Consider the following 19,512-nt stretch of genomic DNA (forward strand, 5'->3'; position numbering starts at 1 on the left):
GCGCGTCCGCTGCAGTGTTGAGGTCACCCGGGATGTGAGTGGCTCGCAGCGACTTGAGGTGCTGCAGACTCCAGAGGAGACAGCGGGCAAGTTGTGACATACAATGGGAGCGCAGACCGCCTTGACGGTTGACATATGCTACCGTTGCCATGTTGTCTCTCCGAACTAACACGTGCTTGCCCTGAATCAACAGCCGGAACCTCCACAGGGCGAGCAGAATTGCCAGCAACTCGAGGCACTTGATGTGCCAACGCAGCCGCGGGCCCATCCATAAGCCGTATGCCCATTGCAAACAGCGCCCCAGCCCGTTTTGGAGGTGTCTGTCGTAACCATGACGCGCCTGGAGACCTGCTCTAGGGGAATGCCTGCCTGTAGAAACGTGAGGTCGGTCCAAGGGATGAAGAGGCGGTGACAGATCGGCGTGATGGCCATGCGATGTGTCCCACGGCGTCATGCCCATCTCGGGACTCGAGTCTGAATCCAGTGCTGAAGCGGTCTCATATGCATCAACCCGAGCGGAGTGGCCACCGCTGAGGATGCCATATGCCCCAGAAGCCTCTGAAAGAGTTACAGTGGAACTGCTGTTTTATGTTTGAACGCCTTCAAACAGGTCAGCACTGACTGTGTGCACTCGTTCATGAGGCACACCGTCAATGAGACTGAGTCCCACTCCAAACCGAGAAAAGAGATGCTCTGAACCGGGAGGAGCTTGCTCTTTTCCCAGTTGACCCGAAGCCCTAGTCGGCTGAGTTGCGAGAGCACCAGGTCCCTGTGTGCACACAACATATCCCGAGAGTGAGCTAGGATTAGCCAATCGTCGAGATAGTTGAGATTGCGAATGCCCACTTCCCTTAATGGTGCAAGAGCTGCCTCTGTGACCTTTGTGAAGACGCGAGGGGACAAGGACAGACCAAAAGGGAGGACCTTGTACTGATATGCCTGACTCTCGAATGCAAACCACAGGAAGGGTCTGTGTCGATGTATAATCGAGACGTGGAAGTACGCGTCCTTCAGGTCTACCGCCGCGAATCAATCTTGATGCCAGACGCTCGCCAGAATCTGTTTTTGCGTCAGCATCTTGAATGGGAGTCTGTGTAAAGCCCAGTCAAGTACTCGCAGGTCCAAGATTGGCCGCAACCCTCCGCCTTTTTTCGGTACAATGAAGTAGGGGCTGTAAAACCCCTTCTTCATCTCGGCCGGATGGACAGGCTCTATTGCATCCTTCCGTAGGAGGGTAGCGAACTCCACGTGCAAGGAAGCAGCGTTCTCGCCCTTCACCAAGGTGAAGTGGATGCTGCTGAACCTGGCTGGATGCCTGGCGAACTGAATCGCGTAGCCGAGTCGGACGGTCCAGATCAGCAATCATGATGGATTGGACAGCACAAGCCACGCATCCTAGCTCTGGGCAAGGGGGACCAAGGGGACAATCTCATCGGACGTACCGGCAGGAGGGGCCTCGCGGTGGGGCGGAGCCCAAGGTGCCATGCCATGTTGTGGCAGTGCTGAGTTCAGGGACATCGAAGCACTTACCTGGCTCCTTGTGACCACCCCCGGAACAGCCTGGGACGGGGGAGGAAGAGGCCTGTCCTCGTGACCCATGGAGACTGTCACATCGTACATGATCCATCCACGGATGATGTCTCCGCGTGGGTCGCGCTCAGACACGAAAGACAGCGATCGTGACCGTCAGAAGTTGAGGTAACGACCGCAACCAGGAATAACACGCAAACGGAAAGGCATCTTTAAAAAGATGCATCTTTAAAAAGACGTTCCGTGTGTGCCACTCTTTTAGAGAAATATTCTCTTTTAGAAAAATATACTCTCTTTTTTTCTGCCAAAGCACCCGGGGGCGTTCTCTGCAGTGCACCAGTGCAGAGGAGGGAGAAGCCGCTGAAATGCACTGTCAGATCCAGCAGAGGTGAATGAACAGTCAGCTCAGTAAACATCGACCGTTCGGCTCCGAAGAGAAAATCTGAATGAGTGGTTGCATACCAGCACCTTTTATACCTGTATGTCCAGGGGAGTGGTATGCAAATACCACTCGCCAATTTTCATTGGCCTTTTTTTTCAAAGACTGACGAATGGCAGCCAGAGAAAATAATAATAGAAAATAATAGTTTTGAGATTTAAAACATCAGCATTTAGTATGTTTTATATCTGTATGTATAGTGTCTAATAATGCATTGGCAATGTACACTTTAAGTTTCTCTTGCCAATAAAGTTTGATGTAAATTGAATCTGCCCATTTGATCCTTATTAAAAAAAAAAAAAAAAAAAAAATCCACTGGAAAACATTAGAAGAGTTTGCGCAAATTGTAATTACATCATGTCCACTGATTTTATGGCATGTATACATATACTTTTGTACATTAGAGAAGTCTAATTAACTCAAAATAAATAAATAAAATAATATTTTTTTTTTTTTTTGGGTCATTCTACAAAAACATCCACATTTCTGTCCCCAGCCTTTACCGAAAGTATACACTTTAAATACGCTGTTTAGGCATAAGTTATTTGCATACTTAAATAATATACAATGTTCTTTGAACAATAAAACATATTTTAGAATTAAAAATGTATTTAAAAATTAGGCAATATTTATTTTTAATCAATGATTTTAAATTTCAAGTACCATAAAAGTGCATGTCCCCAAGGTTATGTATCGAGGTTCAGGGCTCTGTTTACAGTTTAAAAAATACATTTCTCTACCATTTTAAAATGTAATAATGTATACCTCAAAATCCCATGGATGGCATAACTAAATGAAATTCCAAATAAATATTATATATAATATGATGGAAATAGTTGTCCCTGGAGTCATGTCACTGGTGTTACCACTTAACAAAAAACCCTTATTTGGAAAAAAAATACTTGCATCACTTACTACATCCTGCATCCTACTTGCTGAAATTTTATCAAGAAAGGCACATTCTAAGTTTTCTGTCCCTTTTCATTTATCAGAAATGTCTTCATTTGTTCCATAATTTAATTTGAGGCGTTTAGATGACATCACTTGTATGTACATGATTAAATGAAATGATTTAGAGAGTACATCATGATTAGCAACATGTGGTTTGAGGTACTGCAGCTGGCATTTTATAAAATGCACATTTCATGAAAATCATCACTGGTGTTACTGTCACTGGTGTTACCACTTCTCAGTGATGATCAGATCCATTAGAACTTCCTAAATTGACATGTGATCAAAAAGACTTGAGGAGCTTGCTGAGGTAAAGCCTTGCCAACAGGTAAGGCACCGGAGCCAGATGGTTTTGCTGCAGAATATTTTCGATTTTGTCACAAAACTGGCTCCACTTATGTTAGAAGTTTACACAGAGTCATTAAAAAAAGGTGAACTACCGCCAACCATGACACAAGCCCTGATCAGTCTCGTTCTTAAAAAAGATAAAGACCCAAATGAATGTAATAGTTATCAGCCAATTTCCCTGATCCAGTTAGATAAAGATCCAGATTTAGAAAAATATTGTCTAAAATTCTGGCTAATTGATTAAACATAGTAATTACATCTCTTATACATATAGATGAAGTGGGGGTTATTTGTGGTCGTAGTTCTTTTGATAATATTAAAAGTTTTATAAATATTTTGTGGTCAGTGGCGAATGATCAGACCCCAATAGCTGCCATCTCACTTGATGCCAAGAAGGCATTTGTTCCCTATCTGTCACTCACTCGACATTGTGTCAATGTAGTGACACTAGGGGTCACTCTTGGGAGCCCCAAACACCTCTGCTTTTTTGAAAAAAGGCCAATGAGAATTGGCGAGTGGAATTTGCATGCCACTCCCCCGGACATACAGGTATAAAAAGAGCTGGTATGCAATCACTCATTCAGATTTTCTCTTCAGAGCCTAGCGGTTCTTTTCATTGAGCTGAATTCATTCGAGTTCATTCACCTCTCTCTGCTTTGTTTTACGGTGCATTTCAGCGGCTTCTCCCTCTCTGCATCTGTGGTTTGCAGAGAATGCCCCTGGGCACTTCGGCAGAACATTTAAAAGAGTATATTCTAAAAGAGTATATTTTCTTTCTGAAAGAGCGGCATACACGGAACGTCTTTTTAAAAGACGCGTCTTTTTCAAGATGCCTTTCCGTTTGTGTGTTATTCCTGGTTGCGGTCATTATCTCTCCGCTTCCGATGGCCACAATCGCTATCTTACGTGTCTGGGCACTGCCCATGCGGAGACATCTTTCGTGGATGAGTCATGTCCTCATTGCGAGAACATGACCATGGCAACGTTGCGGTCGCGGCTTGCTTTCGTAAGAAGTTCGACTTCTCGTTTGGAGCTCCAGAAGACAATGAGTTAGAGCGCAGCATCGGAGAGCAGGCTCGTCCAGTCTGACGCAGAGGCCTCGGCTCGGCTTCCTCCTTCGGAAATGGTCGCCCAGCCTCACGCTGACGCGTAAATGACGGACGTGCTTTCCCAGGCAGCCGCGAGCGTCAGGAGTGGAACCCTCCACTCTCCCCTGAACCCTTGCGGCTCGACGATGGGTTTCTGGGCACGCCCCGCCCCCGTTCCTTTCTTCCTGGAAGTGCAGGAGGAGCCCTCCGCAGGAAGCAGACACCACCCGTCTCGCAGCCGGCCGCTAAGAACCTGAGGAAGGCTTCGAAGCACCCCCGAGACGGGTGACCCAGGGGTGAGGAGATCCACTTCTCAGTACAAGGTCCTCCCCTTTGGCCTGTCCTTGTTCCCTCGCGTCTTCACGAAGGTCGCAGAGGCAGCACTTGCCCGCTAAGGGAAGTGGGCATCCGCATTCTGAACTATCTTGACGACTGGTTGATCTTGGCTCACTCTCGAGAGTTGCTATTCGCACAAAGGGACCTCGCGCTCCGGCACCTCAGCCGACTGGGGCTTTGGGTCAACTGGGAAAAGAGCAAGCTCTCGCCAGTTCAGAGCATCTCTTTTCTTGGTCTGGAGTTGGACTCGGTTTCGATGACAGCGCGCCTCACAAACGAGCGTGCACAGTCTGTGCTGAACTGTCTGAAGGCATTCAGATGGAGAACAGTGTTTCCACTGGGGCATATGGCATCCTCAGCAGCGGTCACACTGCTCAGGTTGATGCATATGAGACCGCTTCAGCACTGGCTTCAGACTCGAGTCCCGAGATGAGCATGGCACCGCGGGGCACATCACGTGACCATCACGCAGGTCTGTCGCCACCTCTTCAGCCCTTGGACTTTGAGTCAGTTTTGTCCCATGTAGTGGCAGGCACAAGCAGGTAAGTTCCGGGACAGCTGGCCAGGTGTACTGCTTGTGCATAGCGCCTTTCAACCTCCCCTGAGCTGAAGACATGTGCCGTTAACTCCCAGTAGTGTTCACAAACTGTGTTCCCTGGTTGATTTCCTCCGAGCCCTGTGTCAGACAAATTTGCGGAGAAACTGCTGCTGGCTCAGTACACGTGCGAACTAAGCCCTGTACTGGGGTAGGTGCTCCGCATGTGGTGGTTCCCCGTAGGTAACACCATGCGACGTATATCTTCCGCTAATTTGTTTCCCTGTTGGCAAACTGCGTCTTCCTTGGGCAGAGGCCCCTCTGCCCCAGTCACCATGCTTGTTGTAAGTAACTCCTCCCCCGTAGGGTAGGACCTACCATGGGACTTCCCCACATGGCATACTTATGACATAGCTCGGCAAGACCATGTGACATATTTAAGTGGAAATATACCCCCCCGGGCTGGGTGTGGTCTCCACAGTGTCTTCCCCTTGGGAGGGACACCCCCCCCCCCCCACCCCCGACTAGACCTGGTGGGCCCAGTTGGTTAATTCCCTTGTTTTGAGAGGGGAAAAAAGGGGATAAGAGGCCACAACTGGGCTAGCCCATCTCTATCTTTTGGGTGGTCTACTTGTCCCCAAAGGGCCATTCGACACTCATAACAGTGTTGGGGAGGTTACTTGTCGGCATGGTGCGCTGGCTATGAGGCACACAGTGGTCTGCCTGTCACACACTGCCAGTTCACGTAACACAGTTCAGCCAGTTGCGGCGTTTTGTATAGGGACCCCTAGTGTCACTACATCTACACAACGTTGAGTGAGTGACAGATAGGGAATGTCCTGGTTACTTGCGTGACCTCCGTTCCCTGATGGAGGGAACGAGACGTTGTGTCCCTCCTGCCACAATGCTGAACTACCCGCTGAAATGGCCGGGACCTTGTCTCGGCTCCTCGGCACAAAACCTGAATGAGTGGTTGCATACCAGCTCCTTTTATACCCGTATGTCTGGGGGAGTAGTATGCAAATACCACTCGCCAATTTTCATTGGCCTTTTATCAAAGACCAGAGGTGTCTCGGGCTCCCAAGAGTGACCCCTAGTGTCACTACATTGACACAACGTCTCATTCCCTCCATCAGGGAATGGAGGTGAAGTAAGCAGGACGTTAAGTACAGAATATATCAAACAATTATTCAATACTTAAGTCTTCACTTTTCTCTGTCTTTTCTTAAACAATATAGTATGTTTTTTTGTTGTTTTTGAACCAACAACAAGCCTTGTATAAATGTGTGTAATTTGCTAACCACATAGCTAAATCTAGAAAATAGACCAAAGAATGCCAAACATAAGCAAAGCAGCCTATTTAAAATTTAAATTTTTCATAAGTGGAGGCGCATTACTCGGTCTCCACTCTCTGCTGTCACATCTCTAGCTCTCTCACCCAAGTGAGGGAGCGTTACCATGGCGTGTAGCGTTTATGTCAGCGCTGACATTAGCTAACGTTGATGTAACGTAACTTTAGCTACATAGCTTTATGTGGCCTGTCTCGTTTATCACAAGCAAAAATGTCACTTGGGAACAACAATTTGTCACTACATGCCCTGTCCCCTCAATCTCACACAAAGTTAACACTGCATTAGCTACATCCCTCAATATATGTTAACTAAATTAGGTAGCTTGTGCACCTAGCTTGGTGGCAAATAGCTGGCAAGCAACTGAAACTAGCACCCTAAAAAACAGTAAATACATAGGTAGCTAATGTGTATAACTAATACTTGCTAAATCTTTTTTGGTGAGGGGTGAAGATGAGTTTAGGTACAGATGCTGTGTTCCATTCAAATCAGATGTAGGATATTCCACTTGATATCTCTGAACTCTGACTAAAGGCTTTCAAATTCCAGATGCTCAGAAGATGATGTTAAAGAGGCCCTATTATGCTTTTTGGGATTTTACCTTTCCTTTAGTGTGTAACATAGCTCTTTGTGCATGTAAAAGGTCTGAAAAGTTACAACACACAAAGTCCATGCAAAAGAGTTATACTCTCCCACAGACAACACTGCTCAAGAACTACAAGAAACGGCTGGATTGAAGTCCAGCCATTTCTTCCGTTAAAGTACCTACGTCACTATGTAACACATTTGCATAATGCCCGCCTAAGGGCTACTTTGGCCTGCCCTGAAACGTAGTTATAGCAGAGGCCAGGATGAGTTGGGGTAGTGTTGTCGCCTTGTCGAGAAGACGCCGTTTTCTTCACTGCGAAAGCAAAACCTCTTTGTTTAGACTTCCAAAGGCAGATGAATTTAAGTATAAGTGGTTTAAATTTATTTTTACCACTATTCCTCAGCAGTACAACCACAGCCAATGCCGGATTTTCAATTCTGTTACCCCTGAAAGATGGTGCAGTTTCCACTTTGTTGGGAAAATCTGACGCTTCAGGATCACAACCTGTAAGTATGCTTGATTATTTGTGGATTTATCTGCTACGGAGAGTTCAAATGCAGAGTTTTGTGTTGTTGCTACAGTGTACACCCAGTGCACAGCTGTAGGCCTCTGTTAACCTGCTAGCTAATGTTATTGTGTTGAAATAGTTTTGCTAATCAGCTGCAGGCCCACTTTTACCTATAATTGTGTAGAATTATGCAGATTGTTTGTTCATACTATCATGAATAGTGATCAATTGTGGAGATTTATTTTTACGAGTGGTCATTTTACATCTGCAATCCATGGTAGTGCTCGGCTAACTTGCTATGTAATGTTATTGGTTTGGTAAGAGTTTACTATTCAGCTGTGGGCCGGCTTTTACCTAAAACTGTGGAACAAAATGGTAGATCTCAAGAGTCCTATATAATTATATAATTACAAGCTGTAATGTTATGGCCGCTATCCCCGGTAGTCCATGGCTAACTTGCTCACTAACTCTCTAATACACCCAGTAATGTCCAACCGGGAGTAAGCCTCTGTTCTCCATTCATATCTCGGGCAAAAAAAGTTTGGCTACACCCATTCCAGCAAAAGATGGCTAACTTAGATGCACTATGTGTCTTTTACTTGAAGCTTTGTTAGGTTCACAATAATTAACAGTGTACTTGTAAGAAAGCTACTAAATTAAAACTTACCACTGTGAAATGTCCTGCTCAAGTCGTGCTTGCGAAGGTGGTTCGGGTCGATCAGCTTGTTCTTCCAAACTTTCATTATTTCATTCATTATCGGACTCTGGCTCGAACTGGTATGGCAAAAACCAATGGCACTGTTACCATAGTTACAGCAGTGTTTACAGCTGCTCAGGAAGACTCGGGAGCTGAAACTTAGTTATGGTAAGGGCCGTTACATTTCTGAAACGCTCTACGCAGTTGACCAATCACAACAGACTAGGCCAGCTGACCAATCAGACAAGACCGGGCTTTTCTGAAAGGGGGGCTTTAAAGAGACAGGAGGTAAATCAGAGTGTTTCGGCCAAAGTATGAAGAGCGGGGAAAAGAAATGTACAGTATGAGAAAAATAATGTGTTTTTTGAACATTTAAAGCATGTAAACCTATTCTAGTAGACCCCCAAAATAAAATTATGAACTGGTAAATTAGCATAATATGGGCTCTTTAAAGGAAACAAAACTGCAACGCTCCCGTTAGCTTAGCAGGTGTTTGACTGTCACCAGATATGTCTCCTAACAACCCAATTCATAAACAATCGTACACCTGTAGTACAAGTGCTAGCGTTGCAGATTATCAAAAGAGAGTATGATTTACCATGTTTTGAACACCTGCTACTCTGCTTATGTTTGTTAAACTAGCTTTAATATCATGTAATGTAGGAACTTTGACAAATTTTTCGATATTATTTAATAAAAGTGAATGTTTATCACTTATTTTGTACATCTTTCTGGGTGCCAACAAGATTGCGTTAAAATTTCCGCATGACTTTCCAAGTTGTAATTACGACTTCAAGTGGCATTCCATTGCACTTTTCCTAGTAGGAAGTTGGAAAATCCGACTTTCCGAGTTGAATGGAATGCAGCAAGAGGCAGATTGCTAACGTTAGCTATCTAGCTTTGCTAGCATCACTTACACTTAGCTTACCTTTCTTTATGCTTCCTTTCTAATTGCCGATAAAAATTTGACATGGTCCTAGCCGTCTCTGTAAGCATTGCATTGCAGAATTTACATACCACTGTGTGTTTTCTTTTGGACTCTTTTTTGCGGTTTAGGTCAGTGTTTCCCAACCTTTTTTTCTGCCACGGCACACTTTTTACATCACTGTCCCATATAACCATCGTCCATAGTTTTCCTTTTCAAGAACTTGTCCATGTTTTCTGTCTGTCTCAGTAGCGTGTATACATAACGTATGAAATTCGGCTATGCAAAAAATGCAACATAGGTACAGTACGCTGTATAATGAGGTCACAAATGCCAAGAGTGCTAATTGAATAATGAAAAACCAACAATATGTAGATTTTCTTTCACATTAATTCTTGCAATGACACAGCAAATTATTTATTTATTTACTGTATTTTATGGAAATAAAGTCGCACCTGACTCTAAGTCGCACTGGGTCAAAATCCCACTGTTGACAGAGAGAAAAAAACAAAAGTCACTGACAGAGGTTGGAGATGGTAGGCACTAGGACCCGGGAGCAGTCACCCGGCCTCCATTCACCGGTTCAGATGTCAAAAGCTCCATGAAGATTACAGTACCTCAGAATCTACACATCGTATCACTGTTTTTGGACTTGTTTAAAACTGGAGAATTTGCTTTTAGTAACTGTATGTAACAGTTTCTCATATTCTTTGTTTCATGAGAGAAACGTGACAATTAAGGCACATAGGTTCATAACATCTGTAACTTTATGCTGTGCACAATTAAACAGCTTTAGTCTTTGAGTAAAACAATACACCTGTTGTATTCTATTCATTCAGTTCACCGACTGAATGTTTTTACCACAAGTGTGATGATGAAGCATCATTTTGTGGGCATGTGAGGAGTTGCGTTTGACAGCAGACTAGAGTTTGTTAGAACTATAATGTTATGATGGACAAAATATTTAAACTGGTTGCATAAAATACTTTGTAATGTTAAATATACTGAATTGGCAACTTTAAAACTCTTCTACCGTATCTGCCCCTTCACTAAAATACCAGGAAAAAAACGGTAGGCCTATTTGTTTATTTTGAGGAATTTTATCATTTTCCATGGCACACCTGACAATCTATCACAGCACACTAGTGGACACAGTGGTTGGGAAACACTGGTTTAGGTAGCCAAATTGCATTACAGAAGATTTGGCTGACATCTCTCAGACAGCCACAGTTTCTTCTCCTGTCTCCTGCATTCACTTTCTTGGAGTGCGTATGAAGGGGGGCGGGGAGAGGTGATAGCCATTAACAGTAACAAAAATTTAAAATTAGAAATGAGTCAAGTTATTGCTTGTATTTGAAGCAGGAAGTTTTACATCCAATCAATTAATGATGTTAACAAATAAATCAGACAATGCACAGGCAATTTAGTAATATCCCTGCAGTTGTGGTCTTGACCGGTTTTGAAATAAAATTCAGAGTCCTCTTTGTCTGAGACCGAGACAAGACAGAGATGCCAAGTTCTGAAAGTGGAAAATAGTAGCACTTGCCGTAAAAAAAAAAAATAGTAGTCTGCCATAAAAAAATAGTAGCACCTGACCAGTAAAAAGATTACCTGGTGAGCGCAACGAGGAGTTTTTTTTTTTCCATGATCAGGTGCTGCTAGGTGCTCACCTAAGGAAGAATCAATTCTGGACTGAAATATTCAACCTCCAAACTTTATCAAAAATAACATCAAAGATTTAATGTTACATTTTTGTTGAATCATTAATAATGAAAATAATGATTTAAAAAATTGATTAATTGCAATGGTATTATCAAGAATGACTCTTCTAATTAATAAAAATTATCCTACCTTGTATTTACATGCTTGATGATTCCTCTGTGTGGCATGGGGGGCGTGGTCATGTGTCGGTCTGCGGGAGAGAGAGAGTGGTAAGGATCGTCACCTGGTTCATAATTATCTCTAACACCTGTCTCTCATTATAGTGATGGCAGAGGGAGACTTAAAAGGCATGCCAGAGCATCAGAGAGGAGAGAGAATGACCACACCCCCCATGCCACACTCTGGTTTCGATGTCACAGAGCTGCTGTAACTGTTTAGTTGTTTATTTCTCTTGCTGCTTTTGTCGAAATAATAATACAAGTCAATCAACAGATCTTCCACTGATAGTGGTAGTTTTGCAGCTGCATACTGGGCTGCAAGGTGTGGCAAGGACATCCCTGTACATATAAATTTTCCTCACGCACAAACGCTGCAACCCCTTTGCGAACTCCAACCATAACAGAGGCATTATCACAACAGAAGCTCACACATCATTGCCATGGGATGTTAAATTTCTCCAAATTTCTGTTGAGTAAATTAAATATGTTCCCTCCTGTACTCGAAACTTCTTGCATTGCTGGTAGCGATAGTAATTGCGAGACGATTTTTCCAAGAGACCCATCATAATATCTCACTACAACTGGATACAGTTGACTGGTTGTTGTGTCACTGCTGCCATCCGTGCTCAATGAAAAGTAACCCAGCGATAATTCCAAGGCTAAAGACTCTGTGTCATTTGAAAGGGTTTCGATTATGGCAGTGTTTTTTGTGCAGCCTGATCCATACTTGTTGGCGATGTTCGAGTCCGGAAATGCAGCTTTGCAAAGTGGACTGATATGATCTGAAACAGCAATTGGAAGATTGTGCTCAACAAATTTTGCAAAAAGTGTCTCTGCCTTTTATCACTGCATTATCTTCGCCTGTACTCACTACAAATTCATGCATAGATTTGATTTCCAATAGATTTTGCAAATTTGATATTTTTTTGTACATGCATGAACGATGCAATCGTGACGTCAACCGTGTTTCACTGAGAAGTCAGTCCAGCAATATTCACAGTAGGCATGCGAATCAGAGATTTGACTTGTTTTAATAAATGGCCATTCTGTAGTATATTCCTGTCTATATTTCTGGCAGGATAGTCGACTTCTTTTAGACGGAGGAGAGTAGGAATTTTTTTTATATCTAGCTGGTGATGAAACCTGAAGGATTTTATAAGGCAACATTTGTGTGGCAGTTCCTCTAGGACCCCCTACACCAGTTGCTAAGCAACCCGGCTCGCTGCTACTAGTATGTTAGGTAAAATGCCAGTGAAATATATTATTAAGAATAGTATGTGTGTGTGTGTGTGTGTGTGTGTATGTATATATATAAATGACAAGAAAACACACACGGTAGCCTGTTGAAACAATGGTTTGTATGTATATTTATAGGCTATACGTATATATTTTTTTATATATGATGTTATGTAACGTGTGTGTGTGTGTGTGTGTGTGTGTGTGTGTGTATATATATATATTTTTTTTTTTCATAGTATCAAACCCTTCATCGTAGCACCGTACTTTACCCTCCAAAATAGTAGCTGCTATGGCAAAATTGTAGCACTTGGCATTTCTGACAAGACAGAGTAAAAATGCAGTTGATTCCGAGATGAGACATTCAAAAAGTGATCTCGAGACAGAGTACTACAAAACTGCTCCATGCAGTAAATCCGCTCCCGTGTTTATTTTGCCAGAGGAATGTGTCACCTGCAATGAATAAGAGTGCATTTCTTCACACAACCAGTTTCTGTGCGAGGATGTCAAGCGACAGGGGAGTAGGAACCATTTTAACTGAGGACATGTCCCCCTCACTTTTAGAAATAACAATTACATTTTAATACATTTATTTTGCTTAATTGTAGTGCAAGGGAAAAAAGTGCAGCCATTCACCTACACCGAAACCTTTAAGGCCCAGCAGAAGCCTCAGCGAGCTGGTTGCTTCGCAGTGGGCGGAACTAACTCAAAAGCGGCAATCCCATTGGCTAGCGCTCAGTCCATGTTTTGATTCAGCAAATAAGTTCGAGTGAACGCATACACCTAGGGGTGCACCGATCGATCAGCCACCAATAGAAATCTGCCAATATTCATCTTTAATTTGTGATCAGCGATTGGCCGATCGTGCCTAGAATCAGGGCTGATCATTTTTGCAGCATTCAGGGAATCACACATACACCCTGCTCCTAATGAATGAGCGCTTGCTCAGCCCTTGATGCATGACAGAGTGGCCTTTGGAGGGTGAGTTGTTGGCAATTCTAAGCGTTCACGAATGTAAACTTTCAGACATGATGTAATTCACATGAATATGCCGTTTTGTTCTTAAAAATTTGTAAGAATTACTTGTATGAATTTTAAATTGCCCATTTTCTAGAGTCATTATGGTAGTTATTCTGACTCGTTGCACAGTGAGCAAGAAGAGGATAAAGAGGCATAATAACGAATTAAACAACAACATGCAAATACAAATGAGTACACATGATATAACATGAGTCGTGACAATCAGACGTTGTATGGAGCGATAGAGACTGTTTGAGCCATCATGAGCACTTTTAGCTTCACTCTCTTTAACATGATCCAGGTGCTCTCAATATCTCATCAGTCACTCATCCCAGCACTATTCTGTGAGGATCTCAATTTAAATCAGATTAATGTTGGTCACAATACCACTAATAGCAGATGTAACTGTTTAACCTTCAATAACGGCACGCGTCTTCATGCATTTGCTTAATAATTAGTGATTTGTGTTACAACAAGATGCCAAAGACAGAAAAACAAATCATAGATATTAATGATTTCTCACTGGAGCAGTTTTAGAGCTTGTAATGGATATATTTTTCTTATTTTTGAAAGTATCTCTGTTGTGTGTGATGCTCTCATGGTTTTTGGTTGCCAGTATGGTCACAATGACCTTTTTATATTGACAACAGAACTATTCATAACTGTTTTCAATACAAATAAATGTTAGCAATTCACAATTAATGTAATTTTAGTAATACTTTATAAAAAGGTTTCATTTCTTGAACATTAGTTAATGCATTAGGTATCATGAACAATGAACAATATATTTTTTACAGCATTTAATCATAATGCTAGTTAATAAAAATAAAATGTTTCATTGTTAGATCATAGTGCATTAATGTTAACTAATAACTTTTGATTTTAAAAATGTATATGTTGTAACTAACATTAAGTTCATTAGTTCATGTTAACTACAGTAATGTTGTTAAATAATGTTAACAAAGGAACCTTTTTGTAAAGTGTTACCGTAATTTTACTGTGTGGGGCATAAACATATAACTGCAGCATTTAACTTGCAAAAGTGTGGCAAAGGGCACTTTAAGAAAAAAAGGTAAAGGCCGATCTTAGTGTTAAAAAAATAAATAAATTGGAGATCGGTATCGGCTTCAAATGTCCTGATCGGTGCACCAATACATTAGAGATGGGAAGTCCGATTCTTTTCCGCGAACTGGCTGTTTCGGACAGTTCGTTTCAATGAACCGGTTAAAAAAAAGATTCACCAGTTCGTTTACATCATCACGCAATGACGTCACTAATACAGGTGCATCTCAAATTAGAATGTCGTGGAAAAGTTCATTTATTTCAGTAATTCAACTCAAATTGTGAAACTCGTGTATTAAATAAATTCAATGCACACAGACTGAAGTAGTTTAAGTCTTTGGTTCTTTTAATTGTGATGATTTTGGCTCACATTTAACAAAAACCCACCAATTCACTCTCTCAAAAAATTAGAATACATCATAAGACCAATAAAACATTTTTAGTGAATTGTTGGCCTTCTGGAAAGTATGTTCATTTACTGTACATGTACTCAATACTTGGTAGGGGCTCCTTTGCTTTAATTACTGCCTCAATTCGGCGTGGCATGGAGGTGATCAGTTTGTGGCACTGCTGAGGTGGTATGGAAGCCCAGGTTTCTTTGACAGTGGCCTTCAGCTCATCTGCATTTTTTGGTCTCTTGTTTCTCATTTTCCTCTTGACAATACCCCACAGATTCTCTATGGGGTTCAGGTCTGGTGAGTTTGCTGGCCAGTCAAGCACACCAACACCATGGTCATTTAACCAACTTTTGGTGCTTTTGGCAGTGTGGGCAGGTGCCAAACCCTGCTGGAAAATGAAATCAGCATCTTTAAAAAGCTGGTCAGCAGAAGGAAGCATGAAGTGCTCCAAAATTTCTTGGTAAACGGGTGCAGTGACTTTGGTTTTCAAAAAACACAATGGACCAACACCAGCAGATGACATTGCACCCCAAATCATCACAGACTGTGGAAACTTAACACTGGACTTCAAGCAACTTGGGCTATGAGCTTCTCCACCCTTCCTCCAGACTCTAGGGCCTTGGTTTCCAAATGAAATACAAAACTTGCTCTCATCTGAAAAGAGGACTTTGGACCACTGGGCAACAGTCCAGTTCTTCTTCTCCTTAGCCCAGGTAAGACGCCTCTGACGTTGTCTGTGGTTCAGGAGTGGCTTAACAAGAGGAATACGACAACTGTAGCCAAATTCCTTGACATGTCTGTGTGTGGTGGCTCTTGATGCCTTGACCCCAGCCTCAGTCCATTCCTTGTGAAGTTCACCCAAATTCTTGAATCGATTTTGCTTGACAATCTTCATAAGGCTGCGGTTCTCTCTGTTGGTTGTGCATCTTTTTCTTCCACACTTTTTCCTTCCACTCAACTTTCTGTTAACATGCTTGGATACAGCACTCTGTGAACAGCCAGCTTCTTTGGCAATGAATGTTTGTGGCTTACCCTCCTTGTGAAGGGTGTCAGTAATTGTCTTCTGGACAGCAGATCAGCAGTCTTCCCCATGATTGTGTAGCCTAGTGAACCAAACTGAGAGACCATTTTGAAGGCTCAGGAAAACTTTGCAGGTGTTTTGAGTTGATTAGCTGATTGGCATGTCACCATATTCTAATTTTTTGAGATAGTGAATTGGTGGGTTTTTGTTAAATGTGAGCCAAAATGATCACAATTAAAAGAACCAAAGACTTAAACTACTTCAGTCTGTGTGCATTGAATTTATTTAATACACAAGTTTCACAATTTGAGTTGAATTACTGAAATGAACTTTTCCACGACATTCTAATTTATTGAGATGCACCTGTACATAATGCTATTATCCCGGCGGATGAAAATACACGGTCAAAACACATTCAAATAAAGCTGTGTGAAAGCGCATATAGCTGATTTACATTTTATTCAGTTAAATAATAATAATCTTGGATAAGTTTCCTATATTCAAGTTTTTCAACTAAAGCACCCAAAAAGGGCAATGATGCGCAAACGCGGATGTTTTAGCTACATGTCTAAAGTATATAATGTAAAAAAGTCTTAACTTTTCACAGAAACCATGAGAAACCATAAAGAAACTTACATTTCGCCCCCTCATTCAAGTCATCGGTTCACGCATGCTCGTTATCAGCAGCTCATCGGTTATCGGCGGACATGTCCGAAAGAGACAGTTCTTAGTCCAGTGTGTACTGGCTCGCGAGCTGTCAGAGACTCGCGACTGTCAATGTAAAGTTGATGTGAATTTTTGCGACCAGATAATTGTCGAAAAAACTAGGACAATTGACACAACATATTTCCAGAATGTTTTGTGTGTTATTATCCTTATATGCTGCTCTGTACATAAGAAGCTTTCATTTCGTACCCACACACTCCAACCCTCGGTACATGCATGCTCAGTTTCAGGCAGCAGCTCAAGATACACTGAACTGAGAACAGTAGGTTACTGTTGGAGTAACTGGAGCACTGATAATAAGAGTTGGCAAAAACCGGCATCATAGGATTATATACTCCGGGATATTGGCTCATTTCGAGTGGGAGTGACTGTCAGGAATGTCCGAAAGTGAGTTTTGATTGTGTAACTTGTGGATCAGTGTTGACTCGAGCCGCGAACTGTTGATTCACTGACGATTCACTCTGATATGCTGAACTGGTTCATCCAGTTCACTAAAAAGAACCGGTTCAAAAGAAAGATTCGTTCATGAACCGGACATAACTACAATACATACAATGATCCCAACAGCCTGCCAGCACCACAGACATTGAGCTGCAATCTACACAAGATAAGACGTGAGCAAACAGAGAAGTCAATAGTCAAAAATGTTTAGTAGGTTTCAGGGGTTTAAGGACTGTATTCACTGGTTCTAACTTGAGTGGCATTAATAAGAATGCACAAAGTCCAGGGGCCGGATTCACCAAAAATTCTTACAAAAAAAATTAATTTCTTAAGATAAATTATAAGACGTTCATAAGAATGTTCCTAAGTGCAGTTCTTGAGAAATTCTTAAGTTCTCAAATATTTCCTTAAGAACATCTGAATTTTTTCATTAAGAATAAAAAGACAGGCTTTGAAAATGTTTGGTTATAGCCTGAGGTTGCATTGTCTAATACAGCCAATTCAATACTTCAACACTGGTAAATTGTAACGATACATGTATTTATCTATTAACCTTTTTCTTTTTTTAGTAGCAGTATCTCACGATCATTTTTGTTTTAATGTAGTGTGTGAGTCATATTAGTTTAATTACATTAATCGTCACTGGAGAATTGACTTGCTGATAACAATTTGACAACATTTAATCTGACATGGAGTAAAAGAAAAGAAACAAAACTTCAGTAGACAAGAGATGGAGGTTCTCATTGAGGAAATTACTGCAAGGAAACATTTCTTCTTGGGAAGCTTGATAATTATATAAATTCGGAAAGTAAGAAGTGGGCATGGGAAAGTGTGGCGGAGACTGTCTCCGCTGTGACCAACTCCGTTCGGGATGTGGATGGGGTGAAAAAGAAATGGGCGGACTTAAAGTCGGCAGTTAAGAAGAAAGCAACAGAAAGGTCAAGGGACCAAAGAAGGACAGGAGGTGGACCACCGTCTATAATTTTGGATGCATTTGAGGAGAGAATTCTGTCGATCATCGGAGATACAGCAGTGATGGGCATAAAGTCTGGAGTGGATACAGAGGAGGGTAAGTTAGTCAGCTATCTACTTAGTTTCATAGTGAACACTAAGGTATAGATAAACATAAGTCAGCTAATCTTATGTTTTGTTAGTCACATAATCATTATATCAAACATAACAGCAGTGGGGTTCGTATAGCTGGCAATGTTAGAAACAGTGCATGTCAATAATGCTGAATGAAGCTGACGTTTCATCGAGTACAAACTGTAACTAGACAAGCTTGCTATCTATCTATTTTAAGTTAAGTTGGAGAACCAACGCAGTTGGTTTGATTCAAGCAGTTGGAAGTTAACTAAGTTTCAACCCTTATAGATATAAATAGTTAGTTAGCCAATGCTTGTTTTACATTGTATTACGCAGAGACTGACTTTGGAGCTCCTGCCGGTTGTCTATCCCATAACGTTCGAGCCTACTGAGGAGGTAATCTGTTTGTATGAGTGTTTGTAATGTCATTTCTCCTTGTGTACTGTTTGTCATTAAGTTGTCTTTTGTATTTGTTATCTTAAAGGGTTCACTGGAGCCTGAATTCAGGCTATCACAGGTCATGCTAGATGACAACCCTCACTTGTACCAAACTCCAAAGCCAAAGAGGTTCCGCACGGAAGAGATGATTGACATCCAGAATCAGCTGTTAAAAGAAGTAACTGCACTCCGCAAGGTTCAGGAGTTGCTTAAGGTGGAGAGAGAGCGGCTGGACATAGAGCGAGAGACATTAGAATTAAAGAAAAGAGAACTGAAATAGTTTAACAAATATTTATAAGATGATTGTAATTTCACATTTATGAGATGTGTAATAAATATTTATTGAAATATGAACAAATGCAGTAACTGTTTTTCCTAATTTTTTTCATTCATTCATTTGAGATTAATTTTAGCTGAATCGTTTTGCTATTAGATCATTATGTGCTTGCAATCCAGAGTTGTTAGGGTTTGCTACATCCCTCACAGCCTCAGCAGGCTCAACATGTGCATCTGGAATGTTGAGGAGTGGCACACGGTGCATGTGGCATATTATGCAGAACACACACTGCCACAATAATCTGACATGCCCTCTCAGGTGTGTACAAGAGCACTTCCCCAGAGTGATCGATACATCGAAATCTGGACTTCAACACTCCAATGCATCTCTCCACAACTCCTTGTTCCCTATCTGTCATTTGCTCGACGTTGTGTCGATGTAGTGACACTAGGGGTCACTCTTGGGAGCCCCAAACACCTCTGCTTTTTTGAAAAAAGGCCAATGAGAATTGGCGAGTGGAATTTGCATGCCACTCCCCCGGACATACGGGTATAAAAGGAGCTGGTATGCAACCACTCATTCAGATTTTCTCTTCGGAGCCGAGCGGTTCCATTCATTGAAGTTGAATTCAT

At 42.0% G+C, this 19,512-nt stretch overlaps 1 long non-coding RNA gene across 1 annotated transcript; it reads left to right on the forward strand.

The window, feature by feature from the left end:
* The first annotated feature begins 17,976 nt into the window (after positions 1–17,976).
* On the forward strand, positions 17,977–18,843 carry LOC127444983 (uncharacterized). Its single transcript, XR_007897909.1, has 3 exons — positions 17,977–18,148; positions 18,502–18,561; positions 18,650–18,843. It is a non-coding gene; the product is annotated as an uncharacterized LOC127444983 (long non-coding RNA).
* The last annotated feature ends 669 nt before the right edge of the window (positions 18,844–19,512 follow it).

Source organism: Myxocyprinus asiaticus, chromosome 8, assembly GCF_019703515.2.
Source record: "Myxocyprinus asiaticus isolate MX2 ecotype Aquarium Trade chromosome 8, UBuf_Myxa_2, whole genome shotgun sequence".
NCBI classification, from domain to species: Eukaryota; Metazoa; Chordata; class Actinopteri; order Cypriniformes; family Catostomidae; genus Myxocyprinus; species Myxocyprinus asiaticus.